We start from the raw sequence: 8393 nt of genomic DNA, 5'->3' as shown, positions 1-8393 counted from the left end.
GATCTGGAGATCCTCCTGGCCTCCAAGGAGACGTGGCATTCATCTTTCTTGAAATGCCCTCCTCCCTATTTTGAGCTCAAACGCCATATCCTCTGGAAAGTCTCCCTTTGCTTCCCTAGAAGAAATTTGCTGTTTATTCTCCTTTGCTCCCACAGTAGTTCATTCGGGTAATTGTAGAGTTTTATCATTATTTTTGCCTTTCTGCAGCCAGCGTATAAGCTTCCTGAGAACAGGGAAGGGCATTTATCCGTGTTTCTGCAAATGGCACTTGATAGGAGCTGAATAAATATACAGTGAACGAGTCAATGAATGAATATGCTATCTCACCTTACAGGGAAATCCTACCCCCAGCTTCTCTTTTCACATGCGGTTCCTCACCATCATTTCCACACAGGTTCTTGGACTTATACAACAACTGAAAACTCCATGTCTTTTCAAGACTGCAGGTATCTTAAAAGTCCTCATTTGAAATTCATTGTTCTCAGAAAGCTTCTGAGGCCAAAGCCAATTGTGAAACACATTAGGCCCACTAGGTGTCACAGATTAATGAACTTTATGAACTGGGAGGAGAGGCTTGAGGTCCAACTTTCCATTAATTGTTTATAAAATTATAAACATCTTTAAGAGGAAAAGACTTGAATACAAGGTATGTCAGATTGATCTACTAAGCTGAAAGGGCCCATATGGTATGGAATGACTCTCCTCAGTTCCCTGAATAGATGTTAAAAGGACAATAGAACCTCAGTATTCTCTGGGCTAAGATAAATGTGCCTCAGGGGCATTTGGGAAGGGATTTTAGGCTTGTTGGCTTTCCTGTTGGAGAGTCTATGGTTTCTCTGACTATCAGAGGAGAACCTTGGACTGTGCCCTGAAGTAGAGCTAGGTCCCTTCTTGCTAACTCTATGATGCAGAGATGCAGAAATTAGTTGTATGATGTTAGATTGCTTTCGTGAAGTTCCAACAGCTGAATCAAAACTGGGGAAAATGAGAGGCTACAGTGAAATAAAGGTAGTAATAAGAATACCTTTCATTTATGCTTTCTGGGGAACTAAGCAGTATCCTGTTAGCCTTGAAAAGTTATTGAAACTTCCCAGAGGTGTCCAACTTGCCCCCAGGAAATAATCTAGACCTTTTCACATTATTTCATATGATCTCAGAATTTTCCTGAGAATAAGGTAAAGTAAGCAGGTGTGCTTTTTTTTTTTTTTTTTCCAGAAAGAGAAATGGACAGAGAGGGATTAAGAAGGGCATTTCCCCAGGCTTATAGTAACCACGCAGTCAGGATTAGAACGTCACGCTTCTATTATTGGCCTAGTGCTCTTCAGATCTGTTTGCGTAGCCCCCAGAAAAATGTTGAAAACAATGTACTCCTCTTACATTACTAAATTCACTTCAAAATTTATCCATCATACGTTTAAAGAATTGCAAAGAATATAATTTCCAGAACTTTCTAAATATTAACATTTAAAAATATATTTGATATATCCAATGGAATGTATCTTTTAAATATATCAAATGAAACTTAAATACCAAAGCAATTTGACTATCACTTCAATTTTTTTAATGAATAAATGAGCAAGCGCTTCTGTTTTTAAAATCTTTTTTAATTTTTTTAATTTTTAATGTTTTTACTTATTTTTGAGACAGAGAGAGACAGAGCATGAGCAGGGGAGGGTCAGAGAGAGAGGGAGACACAGAATCCAAAGCAGGTTCCAGGCTCTGAGCTGTCAGCACAGAGCCCGACGCAGGGCTCAAACTCACAGACTGAGATCATGACCTGAGCTGAAGTCGGACGCTTAACCAACGGAGCCACCCAGGCGCCCTCTGAGCAAGCTCTTCTTTAACTGTTGGAAATTATATATTTATATCATTTACTTATTCTTGAATTTATATTTCCATTCCACTTCCCCCTGAAGATCTAGTCCTAATGTAATTTTATTTCATTTTTTGAAATATTTTATTGATCACCCTATCAAACTTCTTTGCACATAGTATATAAATATCAATTTAAAATTTTTAAAGTCTCCTGCGACCATAAGGTTCTAAGTGATAAAATTCTTCTATATTGTTACTATGAGAATTACTATCATTAATCAATTAAAACAATATAAATATATTATAAACTTTGAACAACTGTGGAATAAAAAGGAAAATTATATTGGAAATGCACCTTTTATTGAGAGGAGCTTGTTTTCATTTCCAACTCATTCAAGTATTCAATGAATATTACTTATTAACAGAATAAGACTAGAGTTCTCCATCATGTCTACCTCCATTTTTTTTTTTTTTATGTTTGTTTATTTTTGACAGAGAGTGAGAGAGAGAGCAGGTGAGGGGCAGAGAGAGAGAGGGAGTCACAGAATCCAAAGCAGACTCCAGGCTCTGAACTGTTAGCACAGAGCCAGATGTGGGGCTTGAACTCACGAACCACAAGATCATGACCTGGACTGAAGTCAGACGCTTAAACCAACTGAGCCACCCAGGTGCCCCTCCATTTTGGTTTTTATACATGTTAACCTTTGAGAAAACTTGTTCATTAGTAAGTGGAAATGGAAGGAGTCTTGTTACAGCAATGTCAATCAGTTCCTTGAGTTCCCTTTGAAGTATATGCCAAATATCACATTGTGATTAATCTACCATCAAAAATTACTTTTAACAATCTATCGAATGACAATTCCATTAGGTTCTACTTAAATTTTGTTGACAAAAGCATTGGAAACCACTTGACTTGCAAAAGGTATTAGCCAGTCATTAGAGTCATTTACCCCTAAACATTTCTTCTCCAGTGCTTTTTACCACCTCGGGGAATGCATCTCAATAAGCCTGGAAGAAAAGGCATTCATTTATTAAGAGAAGCCTGTAAAAGGGAAGATGGGGGGAAATGTCAGCAGGACAACTTTTCAGCAGTTCCCAGGCAGATCACCTTTGAGAAATGGTTCGTGTGGAAGTTGAGGATCTGGAAATTGATTCCCCTAAAGCTATCTATCCCCACCCATTTCATGGAAAGTCTTTGTAAACTCTTTTGGGGTATGCATACTGGAGTTTGAAGACCATTGTATTGGTTCATTCTTCTACCACCTTTAAATATATCCTTCACATCTGCGCTCCATTATTACACCTTGTACATCAATCACCAACATTGTGGTGGGCATTCTTCCAGTTACTGAAGATACAACAATCAATAAAAGAAACAAAATTCCTGTCCTCTGTGCTAGTAGAGGAGATAGTAAATTATCAGAACTTGACTCCATTTTACAGTGAGCAAACTAAGGACACAATAGACTCAGAAATAGAAAGCTCAGGCCATTGCTGATTCTGGAACACAGCTGTCATGTCTCTCCGTAGCCTGCAAGGGCAGGGCATTATGACCTTTGTCCTATGTTTCTCCAGCACCGAGTAGAATGCCAAGCGCATAATTGGCTATCCATACATATTTGTTTAATTAATTGACTGAAGTTACAAGCCAAAAAATTGTATTCATCCTTCCAAAGTGCCTGATAAATTGTCCCTTAAATGAGGGCTACTATAGAGCCATTTACAAAATCACAGCATTTTTAGATTCAGGAGGAAACTTAGTGACCACTTGGTCCCATTTCTCCTTTACTTTTTGGGGGGGAACTGTTTGTTTTCCATCAACCTTATTTCCATTTCTGCTTATAGTCTGTGGACGGAGCAACTTAGGATCCCTCAGGGGTTGTTCCCACCCATTCAGGGGCCCGAGCAGTGGGAGCTGCAGCCCAGTCCTGAGCAGTGGCTGAGAGCCCCAGTCTCCAGTAGGGAACTGCTGGACCGGCACTGAGGACCCCGCATGTCTCAGACCACCTGAGACTTCAGGTTGAGTAGCAGTAAATTCGGGACCCGGGGCAGTCCATTCACCTGGAAATCCCTCCTTGGTCACAGCCTTTTCAGCATCAGCCTGCTCTTCCTTCTCAGTCTCTTCAGGATCTCTGTGGAAGGAGAGAGAGGTCAAGTGTGGCCTCCCACGGGTGTTCATGGGAGATGGTGCACGGGAGTGTGTGCAGAACCTCCCAGGCCAGCATCCACCGCCTCGGACCCACTGAGTGAGCTCCTTAGCTGTTGCGTGGGATGGCAGTGTCCACACAGCGCCGTGGAGAGTCTGGGTTACACAGAGCAACGGTAGGCAGGTTAATATAAGACACCTCTGTGATAGGCTGGTGGTCAGCCCTGAATCAGTGACCAGCAGAAGACACGGTTCCCGGGAGGCAGCCTGGACCTGGCTAGTGAAGGTTCCAGGAGTGAAGTGGCCCACAGTAGGAGGGGCTCCAGTGGCAGTGGTCGAGTTGAGCACAGCCCAGTGGCCAGTGTTCCTAGAATATGATGCTGACATTAGCCGGGTTTTTGATGGCAACAATGGAACAAGCTGCCGACAGAAGCTTCTCACAGATCTCTCCAGATTTGTAATGCACCATCACTTTCTTTTCGGTAGATGTACTGTTCTGTTTGGAAGTCAATGTTAGTGTCATCTAAGCGAGTTCTGCTGCAAGGAATTAGAGGACATCCTCCTCCGTTTGCAGGACGTCAAGGGCTCCGGACATTGTGCAAGTTTCCCTTTAAGTTATGACTGGAACCCAAAGCAATGTCATTTGGACCCTCAGCACAGAAAGGCCATTTCACCTTTTCTTGAAGAAGAGAAATGAAGCCTGGAAAGACGAAGTGACTTGTCAAGTTTATGAATCAAGTCAGTGATAGATCCTGTATTTGTGGCCAGTGGAAAATCTCTAGATCCTTTCAATCCAGGCAAATTCTGTATCCAGGGTCCTTTAACACAGCCCAATTCCATAGCCTCTGGAAACACCCCTGCCCTGTACCCAAGTAACCTCCCAACAAAACCTTAGCATCTACAATAAAAAGTGAAATAAGAAAATGTTTCTCTCTATTTCATGAATTCCCTTGGAATTCACAGGAAACATATCATGACGGAAACAATTGTTCACTTGGGTCATTTAGAGTGGCTATCCCTATAATCTAAACTGTGGTTTCTTGTTTTCAGCTTTGAGAGTATGAATGAAATTTTTAATGAATGGGAGTCTTCCACGGTTTCACTGTGAATTTAGTATCTATACTGAAGCCCAGAAGTCAAATTTCCCATAAAAGGTTAGCAGGATTACTGGTCAGGAAGATTCCCTTTGGCAGAGAAATAATAGCTCAAGCAGAAATGCATTTGCTTCTGTTCTGAGATCTCTGGGGCAAGTCCTTGAAGACTGTGGCCCCTACCATAGGGAAGTCCCCAGTGGCTAAATAAAGAGGTTCCAAGTAAAAGAAAGAAAGAATTATTTAATTACATGGGCACAAATGGAAACCAAACGAGTAAATAAAGAAAAAGTCTCTGAGAGGAGAATTTGTTGGTTTGGTTTCTGAGTCTGCCCCCAATGGTTTCATTTTGCATATCTGTGGCATTTGGTTGAAGTGATGTGCGGTGAGAAGTTTCTGCTCGTGCCTTTCCAATAAGAAATCCTGGAAGCCCCACTCAAGGGTAGGATCCCAAAGAACCCAAAAGAAAGAATCCTTTCACAGCTATCCTTCACCTGCCACTGATGATTCCCAGATAATTAGCTCCACCCCCAAGCTCTCTTCTGCATTCTAAGCTGGCTTTCTCATTCCCTCCTGAAAGTATCTACTGGAAACTTCCAAAGACATCTCAGATCTATTTTCATTGTCTTTGGCCCCAAAACTGTTCATTCTCCTGTTTTCTCTTGCTCAGCAAACCACCCCACCATTTACCCAGGTACCCAAGTCTGAAACTTGGAATTTCTTCTTGACTCTTTCTCCTGTGCCACTTCAAATTCAGTCATCACCAGGTCCTGTCATTGCTGCCCTGTGAATAAATTTCACACCTTTTTCCTCCTTAGAAGGCATAGTGTCAGTGCCTTAGGGGATCATCAGTTCTCACCAGAGCTCCTACCTGGTGTCCCAGCCTACTTTTAGTCCTTTCCAGTTCATCCTCCACATTGTTCCTCATGGTCTTCCAAAATAAAAGCCCAATTACCTACCTTTCCACTCCTTAAAGCCCTTCAGTGGCCCTGGCAACAGAAACATCTATAAAATATAATGAAACACATAAGGAACCTATAAGTCTGGACACAAGTGTAGGAATTCTAGCCCTGTTGCCCATCACTTGGCCTGTCTGAGCCTCCATTTCCTTATTCGTAAAATAAGACATTGTGAACTAGAACAATGGACTTAAAGCTTTTTAGTCCAGGACCAATAGTAAGAAACACATTTAGGGGTGCCTGGGTGGCTTAATCAGTCAAGTGTTCGACTCTTTTATTTTTTTAGCGTTTATTTAGTTTTGAGAGAGAAAGAGAGACAGAGTACGAGTAAGGGAGGGACAGAGAGAGAAGGAGGCACAGAATCAGAAGCAGGTTCCAGGCTCTGAGCTGTCAGCACAGAGCCCGATGCAGGGCTCAAACCCACGAACTGTTATATCGTGACCTGAGCGGAAGTCAGACGCTTAACAGACTGAGCCACCCAAGCACCCCAAGCGTTCAACTCTTGATTTTGGCCCAGGTCATGGTCTCATGGTTTGTGAGTGTGAGCCCCACATCAGGCTCTGCACTGACATTGCAGAGCCTGCTTGGGATTTGCCCTCTTTGCTCCTCCCCCACACATGTGTGCATGCACACACACTGTCTCAAAATAAATAAACTTAAAAAAAAACAGAAATGCCTTTAAAACCACAGCACATACATACACATGCACAAATATATGTATAAGCACATAACACATACACAAATGCACAAAAAGCCCATACATGCACATGCAGACCACACATGTACAGGTATGCACATAAACTCATACACAGAAGTACAACAAATCATACCATAAAACACAGTTTCCCAATATGAAACATAGCCTTTCTATGTACAATGTACTCTGATACTTTGTTTTAGTCTATATTATTTTTTTTTTAATTTTTAGTGAATGAAGTGATGCTAGTTTTGACCCACAAATTTAATTTCAGAATTCACTGGGAAGCTGAGACCTGCTGTTGATAAATACTGAATTGCATAGTTTCTAAGTTTCCTTCTAACTCTGAAGATTTAGATAGGCCAAGTCAGAAAAGTGAAGAGCTTCTAGAACATAGTGTGAAATGCTAGGAAGAATCCATTTTAACTAATACCATGAAAATACTCACTTGTATACATCAGGCCATCCCATATCCCTGTCAACAGCTCTCTATGTTGCCACTTGCAGATATGGAAACCACAGATACTAGTTAAAAATGAACCACAGACCTCAGTTTAAAATTGTATAACTGTCTTAATGATAGTATCCACAACTCCCTGTCTCTTTAGGCAGCCAGTCCCTTTTAAAACAACACAAACAATTGTGGAGAACAGCTTCTTGTTTTTTTCACTTGATAATATATATTGCAGATCACTCTATATTTGTATGTTCACATATACCTGCTTTTCATGGCTGCATAGTATTCCATTTCTAGACAGAGTTAATTGAATTAATTCATTGCTGGTGGCCAGTTACACTGAACCACAAACACCCTAGAAGTGGAATTCCAAAGGCAAAGAATATATGTGGTTTTCATTTGATAGATATTGCCAAGTTATCTTCCATGGAAATTTTACCAGTTTACACCCCCAATTAACCGGGTATGGGTGCCAGTTATCCCAGATCTTTACCAACATTTGCTTGTGAATCAGCCACATGGCTTCATATCTCAGCTTCTGCATAAGTTATGTGACCTTTAACAAGTGGCTGAATCACTCTGAGCCTTGGTTTCCCTGTCTTTTGGCAACACCCACAGGGTTGTTACAAAAGTTAAAGGCAGTAATGAATGAAGAAGATATTTTATAATTTATCAGATGTGTTTGGCAGCATCTCATTTTTTACCAGCCCCATCCCAGTAATAATAATAGATTTAACTTTAACATACTGTTGTAAGCTAACTCACAGCTCCTCAAAGGCTGTCAAATTTAAATAGTATGCCTTCTAGCCTCTGTGGCAAACTCTATGCCCAATCAGTGTTGGCACATCATGTCCCAGAGCACACATCTTTGTCTTTAAATATATGGTTTTCAGAGCACCTGGGTGGCTCAGTCAGTTAAGCATCTGACTTTGGTTCAGGTCATGATCTCGCAGTTCACGGGTTCAAGCCCCTCGTCGGGCTCTGTGCTGACAGCTCACAGCCTGGAGCCTGCTTCTGATTCTATGTCTCCCTCTCTCTCTGCCCGTCCCCTGCTTGTGCTTTCTCTCTCTCAAAAATAAATAAAAACATTTTTTAAAAAGTTAAAATATATATATGTAAGTAATTAAACAACTCTTTCTTTCTTTTACTGGGAACCTCTTTATTTAGCCACCAGGGACTTCCCTGGTAGGAGCCACAGTCCTCAAGAACTTACCCCAGAGATCTCAGA

The 8393-nt window shown here is 41.3% G+C and overlaps 1 pseudogene; it reads right to left on the bottom strand.

Annotated features, from left to right (window-relative positions):
• Positions 1-3677: 3677 nt before the first annotated feature.
• LOC102901225 lies at positions 3678-4556 on the bottom strand (annotated as a pseudogene).
• Positions 4557-8393: the final 3837 nt, after the last annotated feature.

The sequence above is a fragment of the Felis catus genome, chromosome C2, assembly GCF_018350175.1.
Source record: "Felis catus isolate Fca126 chromosome C2, F.catus_Fca126_mat1.0, whole genome shotgun sequence".
In the NCBI taxonomy this organism is placed as follows: domain Eukaryota; kingdom Metazoa; phylum Chordata; class Mammalia; order Carnivora; family Felidae; genus Felis; species Felis catus.
Note: the sequence above shows the minus strand (reverse complement) of the source record. Positions and strands in the feature narration are given on the sequence as shown.